This window comes from Ochlerotatus camptorhynchus, unplaced genomic scaffold (assembly GCF_037179485.1).
Source record: "Ochlerotatus camptorhynchus isolate MF236.1 unplaced genomic scaffold, CSIRO-AGI_Acam_v1.1 ptg000080l, whole genome shotgun sequence".
Classification (NCBI taxonomy): domain Eukaryota; kingdom Metazoa; phylum Arthropoda; class Insecta; order Diptera; family Culicidae; genus Ochlerotatus; species Ochlerotatus camptorhynchus.
This window is the reverse complement of record NW_027040570.1, coordinates 658,636-685,660: the sequence shown is the minus strand read 5'-3', so window position 1 is coordinate 685,660 and position 27,025 is coordinate 658,636. Positions and strand designations below refer to the sequence as shown.

The 27,025-nt window shown below is 39.1% G+C and overlaps 1 protein-coding gene, 12 non-coding genes and 1 pseudogene across 15 annotated transcripts in view; 5 read left to right on the top strand and 9 right to left on the bottom strand.

Annotated features, from left to right (window-relative positions):
- Positions 1–27,025, top strand: part of rl (Mitogen-activated protein kinase rl) — a 325,879-nt gene that overhangs the window by 93,370 nt on the left and 205,484 nt on the right. The gene's annotated exons all lie outside the window — the stretch shown is intronic.
- On the top strand, positions 119–1,398 carry LOC135697921 (uncharacterized; annotated as a pseudogene).
- Positions 3,057–3,129, bottom strand: TRNAV-AAC (transfer RNA valine (anticodon AAC)). Its single transcript has one exon. It is a non-coding gene; the product is annotated as a tRNA-Val (tRNA).
- TRNAV-AAC (transfer RNA valine (anticodon AAC)) lies at positions 3,527–3,599 on the bottom strand. Its single transcript has one exon. It is a non-coding gene; the product is annotated as a tRNA-Val (tRNA).
- Positions 3,996–4,068, bottom strand: TRNAV-AAC (transfer RNA valine (anticodon AAC)). The gene has a single exon. It is a non-coding gene; the product is annotated as a tRNA-Val (tRNA).
- Positions 4,468–4,540, bottom strand: TRNAV-AAC (transfer RNA valine (anticodon AAC)). The gene has a single exon. It is a non-coding gene; the product is annotated as a tRNA-Val (tRNA).
- TRNAV-AAC (transfer RNA valine (anticodon AAC)) lies at positions 6,596–6,668 on the bottom strand. The gene has a single exon. It is a non-coding gene; the product is annotated as a tRNA-Val (tRNA).
- Positions 7,066–7,138, bottom strand: TRNAV-AAC (transfer RNA valine (anticodon AAC)). Its single transcript has one exon. It is a non-coding gene; the product is annotated as a tRNA-Val (tRNA).
- Positions 7,245–7,316, top strand: TRNAH-GUG (transfer RNA histidin (anticodon GUG)). Its single transcript has one exon. It is a non-coding gene; the product is annotated as a tRNA-His (tRNA).
- On the bottom strand, positions 7,537–7,609 carry TRNAV-AAC (transfer RNA valine (anticodon AAC)). Its single transcript has one exon. It is a non-coding gene; the product is annotated as a tRNA-Val (tRNA).
- Positions 7,716–7,787, top strand: TRNAH-GUG (transfer RNA histidin (anticodon GUG)). Its single transcript has one exon. It is a non-coding gene; the product is annotated as a tRNA-His (tRNA).
- On the bottom strand, positions 8,008–8,080 carry TRNAV-AAC (transfer RNA valine (anticodon AAC)). Its single transcript has one exon. It is a non-coding gene; the product is annotated as a tRNA-Val (tRNA).
- TRNAH-GUG (transfer RNA histidin (anticodon GUG)) lies at positions 8,187–8,258 on the top strand. Its single transcript has one exon. It is a non-coding gene; the product is annotated as a tRNA-His (tRNA).
- On the bottom strand, positions 8,457–8,529 carry TRNAV-AAC (transfer RNA valine (anticodon AAC)). The gene has a single exon. It is a non-coding gene; the product is annotated as a tRNA-Val (tRNA).

Here is a 27,025-nt window from a genome sequence, read left to right as displayed (position 1 = left end):
ACCACGGTTCAGTACAGTCGCTGTTTTTAATTCGCTTGTGTTCAATTAAATACCCTCAAGTGGTGTCACATTACACGCGCGGTCGAACGGCCAAAGGGATAAGTCATCAAATCGCGAGTGTCAATAAACCCGGTGTGCAATTTGTTCACCTAACGCAGTGGTTTAAATTTAACAGATGAATAATTCTAGTTTCCCCCGGCTGGGGGAAACCTCTGGTGGAGGTGGTGGAAAGATTTTAGTTATGGAAAGGGGAGAGGAGGGTAAATCCTTCCACGGAGTCTCTCCGATTCTCGTCGATAAAACAATTACAGCTTACTGCGGGGAAGTAGCAAGCGCAAAAAAAAAACGAAAGACGGGAAAATTCTCGTCCACGTTAAAAGTGAAAGCCAGGCCAGAAACCTGGCTAAAATCGAAAAGCTGACTCAAGGAATTTCCACCAAAGTGTGCGAGCACAAAACTCTTAACTCGTGCAAAGTAGTGGTTTTTTGCCAGGACATAAAGTTTGACAGTGACTAAGACTTACTCGAAGACCTATCGAAAACAGGAATAACTGAAGTTCGGCAGATTATGAAAGGACGCGATGAGAACAAAACTCCCACTAGAATTTTTGTCCTCACTGTCAAGGGTACGGTTCCACGTAAAGAAGTAAAAATTGGGTACATTCTGTTGGAAACAAGACCGTGGTATCCGAACCCTTTGAGGTGCTTCGTGTGCTATAAGTTCGGGCATATCGGAAAAAACTGTAACAGTGAAAAAAAGTAACAAATGCGGTGAGGCATTCCATGAAATCTGTGAAAATGCAGAAAAATGTGTTAACTGTGGTGATTCTCATGGAGCATTCTTCAAAGGGTGCCCAGCATTCAAGAAAGAAGTAGCTATCACCAAAGTGAAAGTAGACAGAAATATAACTTTGGGAAGCTAGAAAAATAGTGGAAAGCGAAAATAAAATATACGTGATTCAGATTCCATTAAAAGTGCATTAACACAACAATTTGATGAGAAGATCAAACAATTAAATGAAGAAAAGAAATCCTACGCGGAAGCACTAAGGTTAGATCTGCAGAAACAGTTCGAACAAAAAATGAAGGAGATGGAAAATAAGCTCATGGAAATGCAAAACCAGTTTGAACAGGCAGTTAATGCCTACAGAGAAGAAAAACAAAAAAGAAAAACGGCAGAAAAGGAGCTCGAAATTCTCAAAGAGAATTATTCCAAACGGGAGAACTCACTGAAACTCTACGGATATAAACCATCAGGAGCAAAGGCAATCCCATCGAATCTCCCCCAAGGAAAAAGAAAGGTAACGATAAGATGAAAGAATGTGAAACGGTTGAGTACGTTAACTCAGAATCGAATGTCAGCTCTCAAGAGGGTCGCGATGATGAGATGCAACCCTAAACCCAATAATTGTCATCAAAACAACTAGAATGGATCCAACAGCAAACCGAAAATCAACCGAAATTATTCAATGGAATTGTAATGGCGTCAGAAAACAAGACGCAGAATTACGGATATTGATTAATGAGTACAAGCCATCTCTAATCAGTCTACAAGAAACAAGAACAAACAGGTCAAACGAACACTCAATTCCTGGTTACGATACCTTATTCTGCCACCGTCCTTCAGGACAAGGTGGAGTTGCTATTGCAATCAAACATGGAATAAAATACTCAAAAATTCAACTTAACACAAGTCTTGAAGCAATAGCTATAAAAATCAACCTACCTCGAAAAATGACTCTCTGCAGCATATATCTGTCACCAAATCAGTTCTTGAAGGATAGCAAAATCCATACGCTAATATAAACAACCACAATCAACATCGAACCTATGCCGATTCAACACAAAGAACGCAACAAAATTCACCACCAAAGAGACCTGTCAGCAAAATGCAATACTTATAAAGCCGACAAATGGCAATCAAGCAACAGTCATATTCAAATCATCCACGGTTCAACTACAGTACAACCATACATCCAGCACTCATACAATGGGAAACGCAGATAGCAAAGATACCACCCAAAACGGTGACCAGGACGTCACCATAATCGAGAATCAAGAAGTCCACACGGGATACCTAGAAGACCACAACTGGAAGCTCTCACTTATCCTCGTTATAGTGTCAATCCAGCTAATCATCGGTATCATCAACATACTAAGGAAACAATGGAAGAAAGCAGCACTCAAAGCTGCCAAATCTGTACCAGTCCTCAACGTTTAATTAAGGAAGACCCGACCATGACCAGATCCAAGAAGGCAACCGGAAATAGGTTAAGAAGTGATAAATTCAAATACTAATTTTTAAGCTTTAAACTGTAATTTATCAAAAACGACCCGAATGACCAAATGGTTAAACGGTCGCTAATAAAGAACAACAACAACAACAACCAAATCGCAATGACAAACAGAATTTGAACAGAATCATACCATTATGCTAAAACTGTGATGGAGTGGTGCGAAGCAAGTGAATTTTGTACCAAAAACCACAAATTCGCCAAATTGTTAAGAGTTACGTCCAATCGAGAGATATTGGGCTCTGATGAAGCGGAAAGAAACAAGGAATCAAAGATATCAAACACTTCCAACAAATTTGGACTAAGACGGCCACCACGGTATCTGAGGAGTCTGTACAAACCCTAATGGATGGAGTTAAGCGCAAAGTTCGAAAATTTTATCCAAATACCGAATAAGTATGTTTAGACTTCGTGAATTTTTAAATCATATCCTATGAATCTGAAATAATCAACTACAATTAAAATATACTGCGAAATTTGTGTTTTACTTAAGTTTTGAAGTGTCCGGATTATTGGGGATACAGACCTTAAATTTGTTAGGACCCTACGTTGTGGCCGTAGTAACCCAGCTTCGGAACCTGGTCACGGCAATGGCCTTCGTTCAGAGCGAGGTGATTGCATTTGTTTTTGCTTAAGTACGGCCAATAAGGTCCATGGAAAAGGCTGCCTAAACGTTGAATAGTTAGCAAAATATCAATTGAACTCGTTCCAAGGGTCAAGATGAGATTGGCTAAAAAAGCTGCATGCGAAATAAAACTAATTTTGTTTCCGCCCGGGATCGAACCGGGGGCCTTCCGCGTGTTAGGCGGATGTGATAACCACTACACCACGGAAACCTATGTTTGTTCTATTGATGATTCTCATTATTAGCTCTGAATATTTATCAGAAAAAACTAATTGTTTTAAATATGTTTTGAAATTTTCAATTTTCACAGCTTCTAGTAGCCGTGATCGTCTAGTGGTTAGGACCCTACGTTGTGGCCGTAGTAACCCAGGTTCGAATCCTGGTCACGGCAATGGCCTTCATTCACAGCGAGGTCATTGTCACGGAGGAGGATTTTTTTTGTTGCTTAAATACTCTCAGTAGGTCATTGGATTTAGACCTCAATTAAATTTCCCTTTAAGATGGTTGCAATAACAGCTGAAACGTTGGATAGCAATATGACGATTGAATTCGTCCCAATGGGCGAGATTAGATGGCCAATTAAGTCACATGAGAAATAAAAATAATTTTGTTTCCGCCCGGGATCGAACCGGGGGCCTTCCGCGTGTTAGGCGGATGTGATAACCACTACACCACGGAAACCTGTGCTTGTTCTATTGGTTTTTCTCAGTTTTTGCACTGAATGGTTATCAGAAAAACTAATTGTTTTAAACACGCTCTGAAATCTCAATTTTCACATCTTCCAGTAGCCGTGATCGTCTAGTGGTTAGGACCCTACGTTGTGGCCGTAGTAACCCAGGTTCGAATCCTGGTCACGGCAATGGCCTTCGTTCAGATTGAGGTCATTGTCACGGAGAAGGATTTTTTTTGCTTAAATACTCTCAGTAGGTCACTGGATTTAGACCTCAATTAAATTTCCCCTTAAGAAGGCTGCAATAACAGTTGAAACGTTGGATAGTCAGCAATATGACGATTGAATTCGTCCCAATGGGCGAGATAAGATGGCCAATTAAGTCACATGAGAAATAAAAATAATTTTGTTTCCGCCCGGGATCGAACCGGGGGCCTTCCGCGTGTTAGGCGGATGTGATAACCACTACACCACGGAAACCTGTGTTTGTTCTATTGGTTTTTCTCAGTTTTGGCACTGAATGTTTATCAGAAAAACTAATTGTTTTAAATACGCTCTGAAATCTCAATTGTCACAGCTTCCAGTAGCCGTGATCGTCTAGTGGTTAGGACCCTACGTTGTGGCCGTAGTAACCCAGGTTCGAATCCTGGTCACGGCAATGGCCTTCGTTCAGATTGAGGTCATTGTCACGGAGAAGGATTTTTTTTTGCTTAAATACCCTTAGTAGGTCACTGGATTTAGACCTCAATTAAATTTCCCCTTAAGAAGGCTGCAATAACAGTTGAAACGTTGGATAGTCAGCAATATGACGATTGAATTCGTCCCAATGGGCGAGATTAGATGGGCTAAATAAAGCCGCATGAGAAATAAAAATAATGTTGTTTCCGCCCGGGATCGAACCGGGGGCCTTCCGCGTGTTAGGCGGATGTGATAACCACTACACCACGGAAACCTGTGTTTGTTCTATTGGTTTTTCTCAGTTTTTGCACTGAATGGTTATCAGAAAAACTAATTGTTTTAAACACGCTCTGAAATCTCAATTTTCACATCTTCCAGTAGCCGTGATCGTCTAGTGGTTAGGACCCTACGTTGTGGCCGTAGTAACCCAGGTTCGAATCCTGGTCACGGCAATGGTTCATTGGATCATTGTCACGGAGGAAGCAGCACCTTTTTTGTTTATCCTGTGATCATTTATCACTTTAATCGTCCTTCTGCTGTGCTGAGATTGCAGATTTCAAGTTCCGCCTGGCAATTAATCACCCCAACGAATAGAGAGGCGGTGTGCTTCTGGCAATGCTAAGTCAAGCATCTTTTCCGCCTCGGAAAGTCACATTATTTCCTCTCTTATTCACTAGTTCCTTATTCTAAATGCACCACTGCGGAGTTGCAGCGCAAAGGTGCAGAATGTAGACTATTTTCCAGTTGTTGTTTACTGGATATTTTTTTCTTTTGTGATGTTCCCCGTTCTCGGTTCTGTTGGTGACGTTCGACGTCACGGTTGAGAGCTCCCGGAAAATAGCATCCGGCCAAGCGTATCCTACTTATTTTTCAACTGCCCGGAATCCTTTCCCTACTCACCATCCGCCGCGAAAGAAAGTGTTCCGTTATCTTCACCCACGGGAATGATTTATTATTTGGCGCAATCTCGTTTCCGGTGAACTGACTCTTCGCTGATAGAATAATTTGTCAAAACAGACGTTTTTCCTTTTCCTCCTCCGGCAAGGATGCAGTTCCCAGTAGTGGTTCCAATAAAAACGAGCGTGTGGTTCCCAGAGTGACCTGCCGGCCTGGATTGGAAAGGTTGTGGAGTTAAAAGTTTATTGAATTTTCTCACTTCGCAGTAGTTGGCTTTCGGCTAAACGGAGTCTAGGAACCGTGACCCTCGGCTATAATAGAATTTCTTGCGAATTATCCTCGGGAAGTACCCGACTAAACTCTTATTTGGTGGAATTTATGTTTTGACAGAAATTAGATTTTCAGGAAATCAACAACTGAGATCTCACAAATCTGTTACTTTTAGTTTGTTAGATTCTGTCTAAACTCAAATTTGTCACATTCGAGCGCAACGTTTTCACTCGGGCTGTGAATTAGATGTGTTAATCAAACGAAGTTTATTGGCGAATGTGAACCGAGACCGGATAAAGGATGAGCAAGGTTGTTCCAGAAAATAATTTTCCGCCCGGCGTACATTTCTCCGGCAGCCCGAAGCTTATGGCACTTGTCAGAGTTTTTTTTTCTGTCGCTCTCCGGTCCATGCCTAGCCTCTAAATGTATGTGCTCTGGTTGATTTCAAATGTTGGGGGAGGGGGGAGGGAATTTTATTTTTAGCCACGAAAATCTGTTGCTATCTGTCGAGCTTGGAGGGCACAGTGAGTTTTTTGTATAAGAAACTGTTGGACTTGCTGGGCAACGCGACCGGTCGGGTACTGGTTGCACTGTTGCCCAAAAGCTCAGTTGCGTTTTTATTGGAGAAAAGTGAGAGTGAACAAGGTTGAGTAACGGCGTAGCAATGGCAACAGGTGGGGCGTGTATCCACATCGAATCAGCCAAAAGCACGAACGAAAACGAGAGCAATGTGCGGATAAAAGGAGCAGGGTTAATAACAGACAGTAGAGTGTTGAGCCATGTAATGGAACCATAACTGCTGGGGCGGCATAAAATAGCTACAGTTGATGGATAGGGGTGGTGAATTTCGCGGTTGTTTTTTTAAGATGGATTTTAAATTAATGATTCATAACCTCCTGGTAGCCGTGATCGTAGTAACCCAGGTTCGAATCCTGGTCACGGCAATGGCCTTCGTTCAGATTGAGGTCATTGTCACGGAGAAGGATTTTTTTTGCTTAAATACTCTCAGTAGGTCACTGGATTTAGACCTCAATTAAATTTCCCCTTAAGAAGGCTGCAATAACAGTTGAAACGTTGGATAGTCAGCAATATGACGATTGAATTCGTCCCAATGGGCGAGATTAGATGGCCAATTAAGTCACATGAGAAATAAAAATAATTTTGTTTCCGCCCGGGATCGAACCGGGGGCCTTCCGCGTGTTAGGCGGATGTGATAACCACTACACCACGGAAACCTGTGCTTGTTCTATTGGTTTTTCTCAGTTTTTGCACTGAATGGTTATCAGAAAAACTAATTGTTTTAAACACGCTCTGAAATCTCAATTTTCACATCTTCCAGTAGCCGTGATCGTCTAGTGGTTAGGACCCTACGTTGTGGCCGTAGTAACCCAGGTTCGAATCCTGGTCACGGCAATGGCCTTCGTTCAGATTGAGGTCATTGTCACGGAGAAGGATTTTTTTTGCTTAAATATTCTCAGTAGGTCATTGGATTTAGACCTCAATTAAATTTCCCCTTAAGAAGGCTGCAATAACAGTTGAAACGTTGGATAGTCAGCAATATGACGATGAATTCGTCCTAATGGGTGAGATTAGAAGGGCTAAATAAAGCCGCATGAGAAATAAAAATAATTTTGTTTCCGCCCGGGATCGAACCGGGGGCCTTCCGCGTGTTAGGCGGATGTGATAACCACTACACCACGGAAACCTGTGTTTGTACTATTGGTTTTTCTCAGTTTTAGCACTGAACGTTTATCAGAAAAACTAATTGTTTTAAATACCCTCTGAAATATCAATTTTCACATCTTCCAGTAGCCGTGATCGTCTAGTGGTTAGGACCCTACGTTGTGGCCGTAGTAACCCAGGTTCGAATCCTGGTCACGGCAATGGCCTTCGTTCAGATTGAGGTCATTGTCACGGAGAAGGATTTTTTTTTGCTTAAATATTCTCAGTAGGTCATTGGATTTAGACCTCAATTAAATTTCCCCTTAAGAAGGCTGCAATAACAGTTGAAACGTTGGATAGTCAGCAATATGACGATGAATTCGTCCTAATGGGTGAGATTAGAAGGGCTAAATAAAGCCGCATGAGAAATAAAAATAATTTTGTTTCCGCCCGGGATCGAACCGGGGGCCTTCCGCGTGTTAGGCGGATGTGATAACCACTACACCACGGAAACCTGTGTTTGTACTATTGGTTTTTCTCAGTTTTAGCACTGAACGTTTATCAGAAAAACTAATTGTTTTAAATACCCTCTGAAATATCAATTTTCACATCTTCCAGTAGCCGTGATCGTCTAGTGGTTAGGACCCTACGTTGTGGCCGTAGTAACCCAGGTTCGAATCCTGGTCACGGCAATGGCCTTCGTTCAGATTGAGGTCATTGTCACGGAGAAGGATTTTTTTTTGCTTAAATATTCTCAGTAGGTCATTGGATTTAGACCTCAATTAAATTTCCCCTTAAGAAGGCTGCAATAACAGTTGAAACGTTGGATAGTCAGCAATATGACGATGAATTCGTCCTAATGGGTGAGATTAGAAGGGCTAAATAAAGCCGCATGAGAAATAAAAATAATGTTGTTTCCGCCCGGGATCGAACCGGGGGCCTTCCGCGTGTTAGGCGGATGTGATAACCACTACACCACGGAAACCTGTGTTTGTACTATTGGTTTTTCTCAGTTTTAGCACTGAACGTTTATCAGAAAAACTAATTGTTTTAAATACCCTCTGAAATATCAATTTTCACATCTTCCAGTAGCCGTGATCGTCTAGTGGTTAGGACCCTACGTTGTGGCCGTAGTAACCCAGGTTCGAATCCTGGTCACGGCAATGGCCTTCGTTCAGATTGAGGTCATTGTCACGGAGAAGGATTTTTTTTTTGCTTAAATATTCTCAGTAGGTCATTGGATTTAGACCTCAATTAAATTTCCCCTTAAGAAGGCTGCAATAACAGTTGAAACGTGAATTCGTCCTAATGGGCGAGATTAGATGGGCTAAATAAAGCCGCATGAGAAATAAAAATAATTTTGTTTCCGCCCGGGATCGAACCGGGGGCCTTCCGCGTGTTAGGCGGATGTGATAACCACTACACCACGGAAACGTTAGTTATAGGATATTTGCTGCTAGATTTAAAGCTAAGATAGGTGCTTTCCCACCTGCGTCGTCATTCGCGTTAATCATAAACCTACAGGTTTGATTGTGGTTGTGACAAGACAACGTTTTCGACCAGAGCGAACGATGATCGAACTGGATGAGGTGAAGTAATGCACTGTTAGCAAGGCAGAAAATTTGGAACTCATTTAAAGCATGGCTTCAGACGGTGTGGGCTTTGCAGTTTTTGGGACTGGAGTGATTTTAGTGGATTTGTCTTGCTTATTTGATGATGATGAATTATTTGCTCTCTTGTTTTCCTACTTGAATATAATTTTAACAATGTTTTTTTTTCTTTTCTTATATTTCTAGGTAAGTACTATCAATAATCGTCAAATTTGAGGAATCTTCCGTCTTCTGCTCCAACATCACCGGTATGATATCTGATAACTTTGTTTTGACAGCTACACACTGCACAATTTGTGTGAAACCGATAGTCTCAAAGGTGTTGCTGATTTGTGGGGTACACGAACTGTGTCGTTGCCTCGGTAAAGAGGAAAGCACCTCTGTCAATTGTCTTCGAAATAACCCACTGAAATGATTGGCAAACATTGCTCGGTGGTTGAAGAAAATTTAATATCTCAAAGCAACATGAAGAAAAATCAAAGGCGGTCGTTAGGTTTATTGTCGGAGTTTTTTTTTTTTGCACTGATGGAATTGATTCTACCCCTTGAGGGCGACAACTTTTCTCGTTCCAATCTACTCAGCAAAATTTCGATGGTGCCCCGAGTCCTTTGACCGACGTAGAACGAACGACCCAATATTGGCAACTTGGGAAAACGATGTGCAAACAGTAAGTAAGGACACATTAGATTACCGTTACCGTTACCGTATCCTCTAACTACCTTTGCGTGTGTGAGTGTCTGAGCAATGCTGAGTGATTGGCAGTTTGTCAGGAAAGGTGTTTTCCTTGAGTTTCGGAAGTTAGCGTGGTGCAAATGTTTTCGCACATTCATGGCTGACTGGCAACCAATCATTCAGTGGCGTCCAAATGGTCTCGATTCTAAGTGTATGCGGAGGATGGCGGTACAGACAACTGGATGGAGCATATAATGTCGAAGAAAAGCCAAAAAACTAAGTATTTGTTGAGATGACTTTTTTTAATCAATTAGAGTTTTTGCGATGCCATCGAAATTTGCAGAGTAAATCAATTGAACCATCAGATTTTGGAATGGACATATGTAAGCTTTCTTTGTGCAGCTTTATGCGGGGCTTGAACATCAACGGTTTGTTGTGATGTAAGAGGCTTTGTGACCTAGTGGTTTCAATTTTCTAAAAAAACAAATTACATGAGTTTTCGAAGGCAAGAGCAATGGGACCTCATTGGTGACATCCGGGCATGTTCCGGTTGCCCCAGATGTAGTTTTTACCTTAGGTCAAATCCCATCATGCGACTCCTCAAATCATATCAGAATCCTTTTTTTGTTTTAAAGTTCAGAAGCGATCTCTTTTCATGTACATCAGCTGTTATAGGTCCTGCAAATTGTCCTGGAGTATACATCAAAGGACCGATTGGATCAACTACGACCGTAACAATGTTCCTACACACTTAGAAATAACTATTTTACATGTGATGTTTTCCATATTTGATATAAATCATGGAACGTAAACAAACATTTCATGTCAAATTAAGTGTTCCAACACCGAAGCGTACGCAACTCGACGAAAAAGGCGTTTGATTTAATTGATTTTCCCGTCTCTTTCAACCGATTCTTAAGGCATTAGGGTCGCTTGCATGTGTCGGTCTCAGGGCACTGAAATTTACATGACTTTTTCGTAGTCTGTAGTGACAAAACACTTCCATACGGATTCTTAGAATTAATGTGCATAATTTTAAATTCATTTATATGTAGGGGATGACATGGTAAGATGGCCACCCTCAGCTTTATACAAAATTTTCGCGATAAATTGAGTGAATATAGATCTTTAGAGTACTTTCCAATGTAATTAATTTTCAGAAAATTTCTTTTCATTTAATGATGTTTTATCATGAACCAAAAAAAGACTAAATAATGAAAGAAAAATATTACGCGGGGTAAAGTTGGCGACCCCTAGGGTCGTCCTGGCCATATAAAAGGTTACTGCCTTCGACAAAATTGCACAGTAGGTCAAGATTAGAGAACAGCAGGCAGCAGGCATGGAAAATCATTTACATTCATTTCATGCATTCATTTACATTCATTTGCCCCTAACTTTTTTCATCAACAGAATTTCGCAAAATGATGTATCGAGCTTTTGTAGGTTTTGTTATTAGCTACAACTTTTGGCAGTAACTCAAAACTGTATCTCTTATGCATCACGAATTAGAGCGGGCAGAACTCGTTACTGTTTTTAAGTGAATGTAAAATAATATTTGCTCTGGTTCGTCATGCATAAGAGATACGGTTGTGAGTTTTTAGCAAAAGTTGTAGCTAATAATAAAACCTACAAAAGCTCCATACATCATTTTGCGGAATTCTGTTGATAAAAAAGTTAGGAGCAAATGAATGTAAATGAATGCACGAAATGAATGCAAATGATTTTCCATGCCTGGCAGGCAGTACAGAATTTTCTCATTATGCGGAGCTAATGCGCAAGTCAATTTCCTATTATAAAATATATCTTGAGATCTTTACTATTTAGAAAGTTCCTGTCTACGGGAAAGTTTTTCAGGTGATCAGTGTCTTCTAATTTGTGGACTGATTAGTTCTGAATTCTCTCACTACGTGACACTAGTCTAGGTGTGTACTTCACGTAGATGCCCTGCCCTTCGTAAATGGTGAGCATTTCAAGATATAGCTTATAGATATAGGAAGTTTACATGTACACTAGCGCCGCGTAGTGAGGGAATTCCAAATTTACCTGTGCACCATCACCATTTGCAATGCCTCGATATTTCAACTTTTAATGCCGGAAACAGAAGCTTCTTAGAAATCCAGATCCTAATTGACTGCTTTTACAGATATCCCCCGGGACCTCCATATCACGAATTCATACTGATGACAGATCTAAACATGTTTCCGAAAAAGCCTGATATATATCAGAATCGAAATAATGTTATTTACTGCATTTAATTTCAACAAACCAAAGGTGGCCGTCTTATCCTCATAATTTAAAGAAAACTGTACTTTTTTCACTGTAAGTACATCAAACAGACTTGTGTTTTCCTTATAGTTACATTACTTCTACATGAAAAATGATAAAATAGCCCTAAAGCAATAAATGCCGTAAACACAAATTAACAAATACACGCCGCAGTCATACCACAGACAAACAGACGTACCACTATGAAAAAGTTTTTCTTGAAAACATAGTATCTCAAAACATAGGACCTCAGTAACGACATCTCTCTGGCTTCTCGCGGATAACAAGATTGCTCGCTAACTCGCAAACAATATTGCATAAAAGTTCTATAGAATGTATAGAAACGTCAAAGTGATCCGATACCTGCGCTGCGGCGAGTAGGTCGCGGAACTGATAATATTCAAATCAACCGGTAAATGCGTGAACGAAGATACACAATGAACTGTTACGTCTGTTTGTCTGTGGTCATACACTATGTTTGTTTTTGTTGTGTATTTTGACGTGTCACTTGTCATCAAGTTAGAATGTGTTGTACAACACAAACTATACTATAGCAAAGAACTCTGCAATATTATTATTTTTAAAATACTTGATTGTTTCAATAATCTAAAGGGCGGTCATCTTGCCCCGTCCTCCCCTACATCATTTGTTCTATTTTAGACATTAGAGTTTAAATAAGACGATCTACTAAATCAAGCATGAATTGAAAAATGTTGCAAGTAACGACACGTGGTTAAACACATTCATAGAGTCTATGCAAATCATAAAGTAGAAACGTTTTCATGAATATAAGATGTTATGGGGTATCCAAATCGTCCTGGAGCTCCGATTGAATGATCTACTTAGTTAACTACAACTTCAACAGTGACAATTAACATCAAAACATGACCAAACATATTCAAAAAGTCTATGCACATCATTGGACGTGAATCCCGTTGACATGAATACAACGTACCGGATTTCGGAGGAAAAGGCGATCTAGATCAAGTTCAAATCTGAAACAAGTAATGTATATCCCGGAGTAATCAACTTTTCATTATGTTAATCGAAATGCAGTTAAGATACGGATGTCACTTGCGGGTGGCACCGTTCAATACGTACGAGTGTACGTTTTAGTACCGGAGTTACTAGAGAATGATCTAACGTTGGTGCTGGGTATATACGGGAAAGTGAAGCGTGTCATCCGGGAGACATTCCCAGCGGAGTTGTGCCTTGAAATGTAAACAGGTGTACTAAGTCTATACATGGACGTGAAAAAGGAGGTTCTCTCCTCGTTCAATTTCCTCAATCAGAAGGGTAATATATTTATGCTGGGAATATGTATAAATGCTTTCTGTGTAAGGAAGGCTCGAAGGAACAACAAGGCGAAGGACAAACCCAGGACGTATAAAAGCAATAGTAGGATGAAGAAGGAGCGGTAGAAGTACGTACGCTGTACTCTGGTTCAACAAAAATTTTCCTAGTGCCTGACTTCATTTTAGCAATAAAGTGTCTTCAAAAGATTCATGTCTTACTATCGATCAGTTCCACGCCAAAAGACGTATCGGTCTGATGCGACCTTCTCAGATTTGCATGAAACTTTGCATTATTGTTTGTTATGGACAATCATTCACATTTCAGCTAAATTTCAAACAGTTTGAATCTCGTTGAAAATTTCAAGGTTGACGGATACTCCCGCCTTAAGTAGGTAGTGATGAAACGTCGTTCCACACCCGCAGACAGTATATGAGCAAGTCAAACACGCACTGTTTTGCCTAAGTATTTCTTCAAATCTCCTCGTATATTGTACGAGTTAGGTAAAGATAGCGGCGCCGGTGGTGTAGTGGTAAGCGTGATTACCTCTCACCCCACAGGCTTGGATTCAATCTCAGTCGGTGCCGCCGATATGTTCTGATCACACCTTCCTTCGGAAGGGAGGAAAAGCCGTTGGTCCCCGGTTCATGAGTTGATGTAATGGGTCGATAGGAAGGGTCCAGGTGTGGTAGCTGTCTCCCAGGTTTCGGAAGCATTGGTGCTCAGCACGGAAAATAAGATCGACGGAAAACACATCAAGGAAAAAAGAGTAAGGTAAAGAAGTGTGTGTTTGACTAGAAATGTCGCATTAATGGCCCTTCGCTCATTTTCAACTTTTATTAAATTTTCATACTGCCAAGGAACAACAACTTCATACAAACGCTGACCCAGAAAGTGTTTACTCTGACGATTGAAAAATCATTTTATATTTAGTGGGCTCGTTTATGCCAGTTTAATCTAGTATAATTTCTGACTACGTTTTGAAATTACCGTTAGCATAACAGTTTATCATGCTCAATACGAACTGTTGTTTTAAAGCTCACATACATTTGTACAAACAAGATTTTTTTTTGTATTTATGCATTTACTGGACATATGTGTACTATCATTTCAAAAGGTCCTGGCTGCATTTATCTATTAATTTCAGGATTCATTCCATATTCTAATTGAGTAACCCTACTTTGACTATATGTTTTGTATTACTTCTGCATGAAGTCAACGATTTACTAAGTTGAAGATGCTAATTTCAAATAACAGACTAAAGTGGTAATTTTTATACGATAGATGAGGAGATGAAAGTATAGAGTTGATAGTTCCGTTAGAGTACAGCACACAGTGGGACGAAATCAAAAAAAGAGGGACGTGGCCATTTGCGACGATATTATTGAGTGCAGCATTGTGATGTCTTCTAAAATGTTTCTTCAATTTTAAAATACTTTATTACACTGGTGAAATGTTTTGCTCTAGGGGGCTATACACTAAGATAAAAAAATAACTTTTTTATGTCTTGTTAAAATTGATGATCATCTATGGAAACATTGTAGATGAAGTCATTTTAAGAAACTTTGTCGTAAACGTCAATTTTCCATCTTTCAAGAGGACGAAGTTATAGGGTGAAATTGAAGTACAAACGGTAGTACCCCCTTAAAAACCGCTTTTTTACCATAACTTTTTAGTTTAAATTTTCCAATTTTTTCTATGTTCTACAAAGCTGTAAGTGCTCTAAAATTGCACACTGCTGCAAAAAAATAAATTGCTATCTCTTTGGTTAATGGATTTAAGTCCCTTTCTATATTTTTTAACGCTCTCTGTAAAGGGGTGTATCTTTCAAATTAGCAGGTATTAGCAGCTAATCCCGACGTTATTTTGTTCAGCATCTCTACTTTATTGTTGCATATACATAGGAGGATCCAAGAGGATGCCTAATGAATTTTCTAAAAAGTACCTCAATGTTTTGCTACGTTTTGCTGTTTTATGACAATTCTTAAAAGTGTTTGCATTAGAGTGGGTTTCCCACTGATCTTTTTCATGCTTATTCTGGTCTCCAACTAATGGGCAAAATTTGAACGAATTTGGTTATAATCTCGATTTGCGGGACCCTCCCCTTGGCTAGTTTTTAACCTGGACGTTGGCGGGCGGTTCTAATCTTATGCTTCATAGTGGAGCGTTGAAGACGGTTGGTTTAGGTCCGGCATCGTTGGCAGAATAGCGTCATGAGCATGCGATGAGGATTACTGAGCTTCCCCTCTCTGATGAACCATTGCATGAGAAAACCAAAGTTCTAGCCTGAAGTGATAGTATCACACTTGTTACTCCTCTGTTTGAAAGCCGCGTTGTAGTACCCTTACGTATAGGCACTGACGTTAGGTTCGATACTGGCGGGTTTTTCCGCAAATCACTCTTATTTTATTTATTTTTACGCAGATAGATTTATTTGGGCTTGCAAGGGAATTATACTATTGAAATATTTCAGAAAGTGCCCAACAGTGCACCTTATACTTGCGTGACAAGCTTCCATTGTTGTTTTTATTGAAGTATTACTCAGGGAAAAATGTTAAACACCATTTTTGTACATGGTATTGTAACTAATCTTATATATGCTTCATTTTGGTTTGGGATAAGTGTTTGAACTATGGCTGGGGATTTGCACTGTGGCGTGCTTCTATTGTGATATACTCATACGTATTATTGTGGTGCGACATAGTGGAAGCGTGTGAGCATAGTTGGAGCATATTACCTATATAATTTAAAAATCAGCTAGGATAGTAACTTCAAAGTAAAGCATTCCAGTCACTTGAAGGTGCCACTTGGGTCGAACTAAGATATAATAAATAGGTATAGGTCAAAATCAAAAGTACTTGAAACACGTTTAACTTTAGATTATAAGCACAAGTGCAGGTACTTAATTAAGCATGGGTTATGATTGATTAGGTGAATTAGAGATTTCAATTATTTATTAAATTAGACTAATAAGATACCATAATAATCAAACGAACTTAAATAAGAAAATTTAGAAAATCTAATAACATTAGGTAGATTAATAAAAGAATTAGGATGTGGGAGGTCCGCTTAGGGAGGCAACTTGCCTTTAAAGCAAATGGCAACTAGCCTTTTCATATATTGTCTGTTTATTTTGATGGCTGCTTTAAAATATCAATTTGGTATTTATGTGAAAGGATGAATACGTGGGAGATGGATTTTCGGTTTCTTTACATTTTGCATCACAAATCTAGTACTACGTGTCATTTCCTCTTATGTTGGCCTATGGATCTAAGATTGGGCCTATCGCTAAAATCTGCTATTTATCAATTTTATCTGGATGGACACGTAATTGGGACGGTACTAATGGATATTTTTGGTCGCTATAGAAAATTTAGTCGATTGCTGAATTTATGTATGGGGCCAAAATAGGGGCATTTAGGCCGACATTACATCCATTTCCGCTACATGGTTGAGGACATAGCGTGATCGGAATCGAGAAAAGACATGACAAAAATATTCCCATTAACACACACGTATCTTCTTCGGCTTTACTTCGCAGCTTGCCAACAATTTTGTCGGTTCCTTCTACCGACCCGAGCGAGCTATGTTCCAAAGGCCGTTTGCCTTGAAAAAGGGACGAAGATTCTATCATTATTGCTTTCCATTCCTAACGTAGCGTTGTCGCGTCATAGAGTGCAAAGAATCTTTCGCATACCATTTTGATCCTTACTTTAACGCTACTATACGGGTCTGCTGTTATCTGATTCCCAGTGTACATTTAAATGGAAAAAAAAAATCGATACGGCTTGTTACATCGGAGCATTTCAGTCTTGCAGGTTGTGCATTGTCCAGTCATCAAACGGTTTTTTTTTCTCTTCCCATACCGCTTATATTTCTGTCACCGTAAGTTTCACACAAACACACCACACCGTACCCAGACGCCACGTGTTCAAATCGATGTCAATTGATTAAACTTCGAATTGAATTATCGTCACGCGTCGTTCCGTCCCATGACCCATTTCGTCCCGTTTCGCAAAGTGTAGCCGTCGTTGTCGCGGAGAAATTTCCAAGTGAGAAAGGTGATGATCGAAATGGGGTTCGGTATTTTTTTTTTCGTTTATTATTTGTTGGATGAACTACATGGGAAATTGATTGGAAAACGCAATGCAGACACAGAGAAAGGTCACCGGAAAATTGCTACGAACTTTGGCAGAATCCTTCGGTGACGTGTTGTGTCGTGGTATGGATGGATCAGACTTTCTTCGAAAAGCTGACAACGTCTCAGAATGTGAGTGATTGGATTGTAAGAAATTTGGAGAGTGGGTAAAATTCGGTTAAATTTACATATTATCGATTTAAGGCTGGAGACTTGATGAAAAGATTGCGTCACATGCAAATTGGGCATTTCCGGCTCGTCAGTATACCTATCTCAACATGCGACCAGTTGGAGCCATCCCCGGTGCAGCAGTTTCAATTCATAACTTTATATATTATAAAGCCACATTTGGCTATGCCATGCGCCACTTGAATACTAATGAATATGTGACGCTACCTTAACTGCTGTGTACTCAGTAAAGCAAAAGTAGAAGTTGAGCGTTTCCAGCTTTGCATTTATCACCCAGGTTCCGTCACAAATGCTCGATGTATGCCCTTTTTGCCCCTGGAATGCGTCCTTCTCTGCAATCCAAAATGCAAACTTGTACTGTTGGAAACATGTACGCTTGAACTTTCGCAGTTCAATTAGTCCGGCATATGTTCGGAGTCTCCAACACTACGACGACGACACACAGGGACAAGTTTTAATTCATAATGTCCAAATCCATGTAGGGGAATTTACGTATTCTCGTCAATCTAAGCAGCGTCCGCACTTCTATTAGCATTTTGTCAGCGTTACGCACATATATCACGTGTCTGTTTGTTAACATTCATCTGCTGCTTGCTTCTCTATCCATTCCAATCGACAGAATTTTTCAAACCGGTTTGAAAGCGATTTTACAACGCTCCAAACTTCTCAGGTGAGTGTGACTATTGTCGGCAGCCTCTTTTTCTTCGGCAACCTTCCCATTAGAACTGCGTGTTAACCAGCTGTTCTATTATCGGCAACTCGAAATCAGCCCCATTTTGTAGTGCGTATACTTCATTTGAAGAAAAATCTGGCATAATAGGATTGCTCGGTCGTACAAATATAATCAGATTGAAGCTGAAAGACTAAAGAATCGTTTGAATACATTCAGGGAAGTGTGTTGATGGGAAAACATAGTGAAATTATCGTTTAAATTTTGGTTGCCGAAAACAGTCAATGGGTGCCGAAGCCAACATTTACCCTACCTAAAATGAATTGGACACATTCAATTAGGACGCCTTCCCCTCGTCCCAACAGTGCAATGTCAGTCGTAATGGTGGCTCAGAAAATCCAACCGAAACGTGCTTGGGTGAATTTCGCAAAATCTCTAGCCCAACACAATTGAAATGGAAATCAGGAAGTCCCAGTCGGTGGTGCCTTCCGCTTCGTATCCATTCATCCAAATCATCACTTTCTGCCACTCCCCGAAGAGTCGAGCGAACGAACGAACAAACTCATCCGGAATGCATTATTAGCTTGATTGGGAGATTCTCCCGAAGGAAATCCCCGGCGATAAAGTGTCAATAATTGCGATGATGTATTCCCTTTGTGTGTTAATTAAAGTCATCCAATTATGTCCGATATGGCGCAACTCCTTTGAAAGGCGAAGCGTAAGTCTATAGGTATTGACATTTGTTACGCTCCTCGAGAAGGTGGCGGTAACTCTGGTGAAAATGGGGCAAGTGTAATTTCCATTAGCACAAATTTACAAGTGGCAATTTGCAGACACGACCGACCATTGGGACGAAATTATCAGAGTAGATGTCTGCAGGTCCGGTCCGCTTAGGAAGCACTGGCTCTCGGACACAGACATTGTGCTCGGTTGTTGCCTTGAAGATATTGCTATAAATTTACCCTACTAATGGTTATGAGCTTGCTTTCAGCTAGGCATGGTTCGGTTGGCCGATTCCGTTTGCCGCCGTCTAATGGTGAACTGGCATGAATGAAATACTTACTAGAATGGAAGATTTTGGGAAATACTATTTTCCGCAATTTGGTGGAGTCATGGTCGCGGTAGTAAGTGTCTTGGAATATTATGAGGTCGATGCAAGCACTACCAGAGCAAATCTGGAAATCAACTTGAAATAAAAATGTAACTTATTTTGAATTCCCGTTGATCTTATTTTCGTTGACTTAACGGTTAACACAGCAAAAATGAGAACCATTATGTTGTAGTATACGGAAACTAATCCTGCTTTCAATGAAAATAATTTGATTACTCATTTTGCATTCATAATATTTACCTAAATACAAGCCTGGTATAACTTGTTAGTTGAAAGACTTGAGTTCAATTCTCACCCCCGGACAAGTCGCGAATGACCTAAAATATGTTAAACAAAACAAATAAATAATAATCGTTAGTTCAACGACAGATGAACCTACATTAAATTTTAAACAATGTTATTAATTTGATATTCTCGTCTACTCGGGTAGTATGTATTTGTTTTTCGACTAGAATAGAAATGTTTTTGAGATTTTGGATTTACACAGTTAATAGTATGAGTGTATCTACATAGTAGTTTTATAGTCTCCTGAGGCTGTCTACTTTTGCCAGAAAAGCTAATTTAGAGCCGAAATTTAATAAAATGGCTCTTATTTACTCCCTACTTTTTATGTCAGGTCGGTTGTTCTATAGTAGTTTGGAGTGGAATTATTCTACGCCTACTATTAAATTTCAATTGGTTGGCGCAAACACATTAGAATTCTTTTGAAACTATCCTAAGTATTCGATCCATTTGAAATTCTTCTAAAAATATTCTTGGAACTTTCTATTTAATTCTAGTTTATTTCTATTTTTCTAGTCAAAACTCACCAGAAATCATTTAGAATTTTGTTCTGAAATCTTGAAATTCTCTTCAAAAATCCTTTCGAATTTTCTTGGAAATTTCATATTAATTTCTTTTTAATTTTCCTCCATTTAAAAAAAAATAATCTCAGAATACGATTCCTTTGGTATTTTTTCTCGGAATTCCCTTGAATGTGTTCCCTTAAAATCTAATACTGACCAGATAGAAAGTTACTGTCTTCGGCAAAGTTGCTCAAGACATCATAAACTTTTCTCACTACGTAGTGCTAGTGTACATGTGAAATTCTCGCATCTAGAATATCTCTAGATCCCGAACAGATAGAAAGTAAATGTCTTCGGCAAAGTTGCTCTGGAAGTCAAGACCTTTGCACAATTAAATTATGAACGCAAGTAAATACATAAGATAGTTATCATTTCATATGGTACATCTAATGAAAACCGGTCCATATCATGTGAAAAATAACATTGCAATATTATTGTGCTATCAGCGTGAGAGAATTCAAGAAAAATACAAAAATATTAAATAAGTGGGATTTTCTACCAGAAAAGTTAGAAACTACATGTCGCTCATCTGAAAAACTATTTGTTCAAATCACTTGCCCTTGAAAACACATCAAGAAGAAGGGTTTACCAAAATGTAGAGCAAATAAAGGGTGTCTCACATCAAATTGCATCACGGAAAATACGCTGTAGAAAATTTCCCATTGGGTATTTTCTCTTGAAAATTTGTGTAGTTTAGAGTGTATCGTTTACGCAGTATTTTTATCGCTGTCAGTTTTTCGAAAGTTGGAAAAAATGACGTCACCCGAAAAGCAACGTCACGAATTGATTTTGCGCAAGCATTTGGAAAATCCTCAACTCTCTCATCGGGACATAGGAAAACAACTCGTCCAAGTCTTTCGTTCAGAGAGCCAAGGACCGGGAGGGACTGCATACGTACAAAGTGCAGAAGGCTCCAAATCGTGACGAACGGCAAAATACGGTGGGAAAGTCACGGGCCCGGAAACTGTACACCCAGATGCTGACGAAGCCTCATTGTCTCATCATGGATGATGAGACTTATGTCAAGACGGACTATCGGCAGCTTCCGGGGCTACTGTTTTTCACCACCCAGCACAAGTTTGATGTTCCGGAGGATGTAAGGAAGCAGAAACTTTCCAAGTTTGCCAAGAAATACATGATTTGGCCAGAGATCTGCTCATGTGACGGGGTGAACGGGGAGATCTTCCTCAAGGAGTGTCTGCAGAAGCGTCTGCTTCCTCTGTTGAAAACACGAGGGCCCTACGATCTTCTGGCCGGATCTAGCTTCGTGCCACTATTCAAATGTTGCCCTGGAGTGGTACGAAGCCATCGGGGTCACTTTCGTACCCAAGGGCATGAAACCCCCCAACGCACCGGAACTGAGACCCATCGAAAAATATTGGGGCTATTATGAAGCAGGCACTACGGAAGCATCCCAAGGAGGTCAAATCTGAGGAAAACATGAAGAAAAAGTGGGTTTCCGTACAGAAGAAGCTGCAGTCAGATGTTGTACAGAACCTAATGAGTGGAGATAAGCGTAAGATGCGAGCGTATGGTTAAGGTATTGAAGTTGAATGAAATAAATATGCCAAAAGCTTACTAATGGGTTATATTTTATTGTTTGAAAGTTTGAAAAGGATCAGTCAACTAGGTAATTTTCTACAGCGATTTTTTCCGTGATGCAATTTGATGTGGGACACCCTGTATGAGCCCAAAATGTTAAGAAATAAAGAATCTCGTCCTGGGTGAAAATAGTCCATTTTTTGATGGTTTAAATACCTTCCGTTAATCAGTTTATTTACTTTAGTTACTGTAACAATAATAAAATGTCAGTACTTCTATAAAAATGTTCATTAATATACCTTCAAAATGCCGTGCCAAGCTTGAAAATAGCTTGCTTGGTTGTGGAGTAATCTCTTCTTAAAGATACAATTTTTAAAATATGTATCGTGAAAATCCAAGGTTGTACCCAGACAAATCTAGACACTTCAGAGCAAAACCAAAAAAGTCGTATGTTTAGAATGTCAAAATAAGCGTTTCGTTATAATTTAGTCTAATCGGTGACATCGACTAAACGTGGCGTATACACTTGAGCTGGATAACCCACATGTATACTAGTGCCGTGTGGTGAGAACATTCAGAACTACTGTCCACCAGCCAAAAAGTCTTGACTCCCTGAACAAGTTTTCCGACGACAGTAACTTTCTAGCTGGTCATGATCTCGAGAATTGCACGTGTATACTAGCGCCGCGTAGTGAACTACTGTCCATAAATGAAAAGATCTTGACTTCCTGAACAACTTTGACAAAAAACATTTAGTTTCCATCTGGTCAGGATGTAGAGATATTTTCTATGCGAAAATGTTACTATTTGTTAATATTCCGAACTATTTTCTACCAGCCAAAAGCCATTGACTTTCTCAACAACTTTTCCTAAGACGGTAACTTTCTATCTGGTCAGGATCTCGAGATATTCCATGTTATAACCAATTAAGTCAAATCCCAAATAGTATAGACATCGTTTTCGCGATTTCCATTTCCATTTTCCCTATTATCCGCATTTTTTTGGGGGTTTACTGTAATCAAAGTTAAGCTTGTTTAGTTCAAAGCAAAGTTTTTTTTGAGGAATTACATGTTGGTTTCAGATCGATTGATAGCTCGGCAGCAAAATGGCAATGGAAACCTAACACTGTTGTACAAAGTATTTACAACGCAAAAATACTCGTGTTACATAAGTAAGTTGGCGCGAGTAACAAAAGGGTAAATTGTTTGAATCCTGAAAATTTTCAAAATGCCATGGCCTTGAAAATTTTCCATGACCAAATATAATGATTTTTGTATTTTTCAAATCTCGAAAAAAAAAATGCATTATCTTCGACTTTAAACAGATTTCATATCCTCAGAATCATAAAAATTTTCTTAAATTCCACATTTTTTTTTAAATATATGTTAGTACAATTTTCCCTAGGTCTCATTTAAATCAGGCTCAAGATTTCTAAAACAATTTCTCAATTCAATCTCTCACTCTTTACAATTCAGTCTAATGACTCATTCCATAGCCAATTGACGTTACAAAAAAAACATCAATATTCAAGGGTGTCAAGCTTAAAAAGTAATATAAATTGTATTTTCTAAGTACAGTCAACTCTCTCTCGATATTTTTCCTAATTCGATGAAATTCAAAGTCTCTTTAATTTTGCAACAATACTTTCTCCCTAACTGGATATTTTATTTACTCGATGTGTTTCGATTAATTTTTCCATGTATGTTCACCTCCCTAAGCCTTATATTGTTTTATAATATGTTTAGGTTAAGTCGTTGCAGTGAAATTATTTAGATTCAAAATAGAGTTTAGTTGTGATCTAGAAGAAAGATTTTAGAATAAAATAATAAGTATTTTTATAGTAAAACAAATCTGATACAAATATTTCACTTGACGAACAAAATTTGAAACACAATTTCCAATTTCATATCAAAATCATAGCTAAATAGACCATTAAATTATTGGGTCATGTTATAGAATTCAGTAATTCTCGATTACTTTTTCAAAGGAAAAAAAAATGCATTTGGTCGTCGATTTGGCGTAACTTGTAGCTCGCCTGCGCATCCTAACACAACCATCAGATTGGGGGAATTTTCCCCTACCTGAGAGTGGTGTTAGTATGCGTGAGTGAGCTACCAGTTACGCCAAACCGACGATCAAATGCATTGTTTACAAAAGCTGATACGTCCCTTCGTAAAAGTGATCGAGAATTGTGATTTTTTTTATGTTCTGTAACTCTATACATCCTAAAGTTGATGGCCCTTTTGGATATCGAGTAAGGGAGAATTGACTGTTACGGGTCACTTCCAGTTGACTAACATGCTGAATAGACTGATTCACAATTCAAGAACAACATGTGAAAAGGGCATACAAGCTTTTTGTAAACAAACCTTCTTATGCCATTTTATCGCCACCCATATGACACCAACGCAAACCGTTAACATCACCGGATAGGGAAAAAATTCCCCTATTCGATGATGTTGTTGGTTTGCGTGGGTGACCCTCGGTTGGTGAGGAAAGGGCCTACAAAGGTTTGTTTACAAAAACCTTGTATGCTCTGTTCACATGTGGCTCTTGAATTATCATAAGTTGACCCATAATTATGGTATGACTGTACAATAGGCCTGTTCAAAAAATGGTAAAGATTGATGAAGGGTTAGAGGTTGCGCAAATGGGTTGAAATTTGTATGAGAATTATTATGGAAGAATTAAACTAAAAACACTTATATCGCCCTAATTTTGGTTCTACTGGTCCAAATGTCGATTTTTTTAAATATGTTGATCAGTTTTACAGCATATCAAGATAGATAGATATCAGGAACAATTACAAAAGCAAAACATTTCATCACAACAATTAACGATTGGCATGACAACCTCTTATCAAATTTACGTACGTCCTACGTCTGTGATTTCTATACGGGGGTACACTTTGTGAAAGTCGAAAATGGGACATGTAACAAAATTATGAAAGATTTTGAACGTTAATAACTCAGTTGCCCCTGGACCAATCTCAATAATTTTATCACCAATCGATCAGAAATATTTCTACACATCATTTTTCATAATGTCACTTTTGAAAATTGCACGAATGTGCAACTGTTGCTATGATAATTAACATTTTCACCGAGTGCCTGCGAAAAACGATTTCCCTAACACAGATTTCAAAGTTGAATTTCATCCGGTCTCACCAAACGGTGTTAACTCAATCACCGCGTGGTGAGTGGTGGTGTTCTCCAGTACACAACGAAATGCTCCCCGCAAGCAGCTAGCTCTCAAGACTGACCTCAACCGCTGATCAGATACAGTTCCAATCACCGTGTGTGGTGGTGTCCGGTCGTCGGCATCAGCAGCAGCAGCAGTAGTGCTTTCGGCGCGTGGTTTTTAACATTGTTCTCCAGTACACAACGAAAGGCTGCCTACAAGCAGAGAGCTGCAGCCCACATGAGCATCCATAGAAGGAGGAAGAAGCCCCACCGCTATTGATCAGTATTAGTAGCTCTTCGTGAGTCGCTGTGGGCCATCTATGTCAAGTGCGTCATACTAAAGAGTATAAACAGAGAGAACCCCGTTCAAATTCCTATTTACACACAAGCTCCTGCTGCATTTAAAAAATAAGATTTTTTATATAAGACCACGTAGTCCTACGTCACCATTGCGTACAACCCCATAAGGCTGTTCCTTGTCGTTTTTCCATCATTTGGACAACTGCAACCAGAGTTAAAGCAATGTAAGTGAAATTCAATGATTTCCCATAGTAAATCACCGAAATCTCAATACAAACTTCAATCCATTGACGTGATCTCTAAAACTTCATCAATCTTTACCATTTTTTGCGCCTATACTCATATTTTGGAGTATTGAATCAAACTATAGTAAATTCATCTCTTTTTTCAAAAAGTAGCACTCTACTGTACTACGTTTATAATTAATCAAAACATTATCATTAAAATTTATGGATAGGTTTTGAATAAATCAAGCAACCCATTTAGTTAAATTAATCTTTCTGCTCCTTCCTATAGTATAAAAATATATGTACTTAAAGATAATTTTCCCACAAATCCCTTCTACAACTTGTATTGTATCACGTTAAAAAATTAATCATTGAACATTTTCGTTTCTTGCTGAATATTAGCAACCGGGAAATTTTCAAGATTTTAATCGGGAAAACCGGAAAAAATCGATAATTTCCACCCTGTTAATGTAACTGGCAACTCAATTTTGGAAAATTTCTTGTTGGAAAATTTCTCGACTTCCCTGGGCATAGAGTATGATTGGACTTGCCACAATTATACTAATGCAAAAATGGTACAGGCATCGAAAGCTGTCAATTAATAACTAGGGAAGTGCATCCAGAACACTATGTTGAGAGCATGCAATATGCGAAAAGCAATAAGCTTGAAACGCGATGAAGAGGAAAGAAGAGGAAAGAAGAAGAACTGAATTTCCATATCATTAGTACTTGTACAAAATCTCTGTTGATCAAGGCTATAATAAAGTAGCAATTACGGGAGGTCAATCATGCTCATTCTCCCAATCAAAAATGTTTTCTTTCAATTTAGCTTCATATTCAAAGTAGGGTTACTGATTGGGTGAACTGTTGAGAAATAGGAAAAATATTGACAGTTAGAATTCACATCGCTGCAGGGCTACAGGCGAAAAATCATGCGATTATGCCCACGAAAAGGACCCAAGTTTCTCATTGTAATGCCACTGGCGTTTGGTGCTACCCTCTTTCAACGATAACAACCTTTGGAATGTTTTTTGTTTGGCAATGATCCGAAAATAAACGTTGTCGGGTTCGTTTTTGGCATACCCGTGTAGGCCGACGACGGACAACCAGTTAAGGGTTGACGATCCTACCTCCCGGTTGAAGGCCCGGGAAAAGCTTTTCTCATAAATTATGCATGATGTTTCTTCTATAACTACATACATACCTAGTTTCAGTTCAAGGTGGGAATGAAAAGCTGTAGGGGATGACGGGGGAAGACGGCCACTCTTTGGATTATTGAAACAATCAATTCTTCAAAACAAATAAATGATGTGGAGTTGTTTGTTACGCGGTAGATTAAAGTGGCCCAAAATAAACACATTTTCTGGCAACCTGGAGGGCTCACCCTTCAAATGTTTGTAAGCATGTTACAAAAAATATATTGTATGGCTTCAACTCTGAAAAATGCGATCTAGAAGTAGCCCCGGTGCGACATTTGAAAGAAGTTGATTTTTCATAGTCATTACTGAAAAAAAATATTGCTACTGCATCAAAATTGAATGCAACCTAATCATTTTATCAGAAAAAAATTTCACAGCCTGCTAGATGCTTATTTTTTTCAATTCAAGGCATTTAGATTGTTTAGGTGCATAATGACATTCAATAATCATAATGACATTCAATAGTTTCAAAATAAGACTTATATGCAAGGAATCGAAAATATCGTAAAATGACAAGATGACAATCGATCAATGAGTCGAACGATAACGCTACACACTTAGAAATCAATAATTTTACACGTGGTGGAATCCATCTTTAACATAAAAGTTGAGACGTAAACAAACATGTCATGTAATATTAAGGTGTTTCGGTGTGAGATCCTTCTTCTCGCTACCACTTAAAAACTT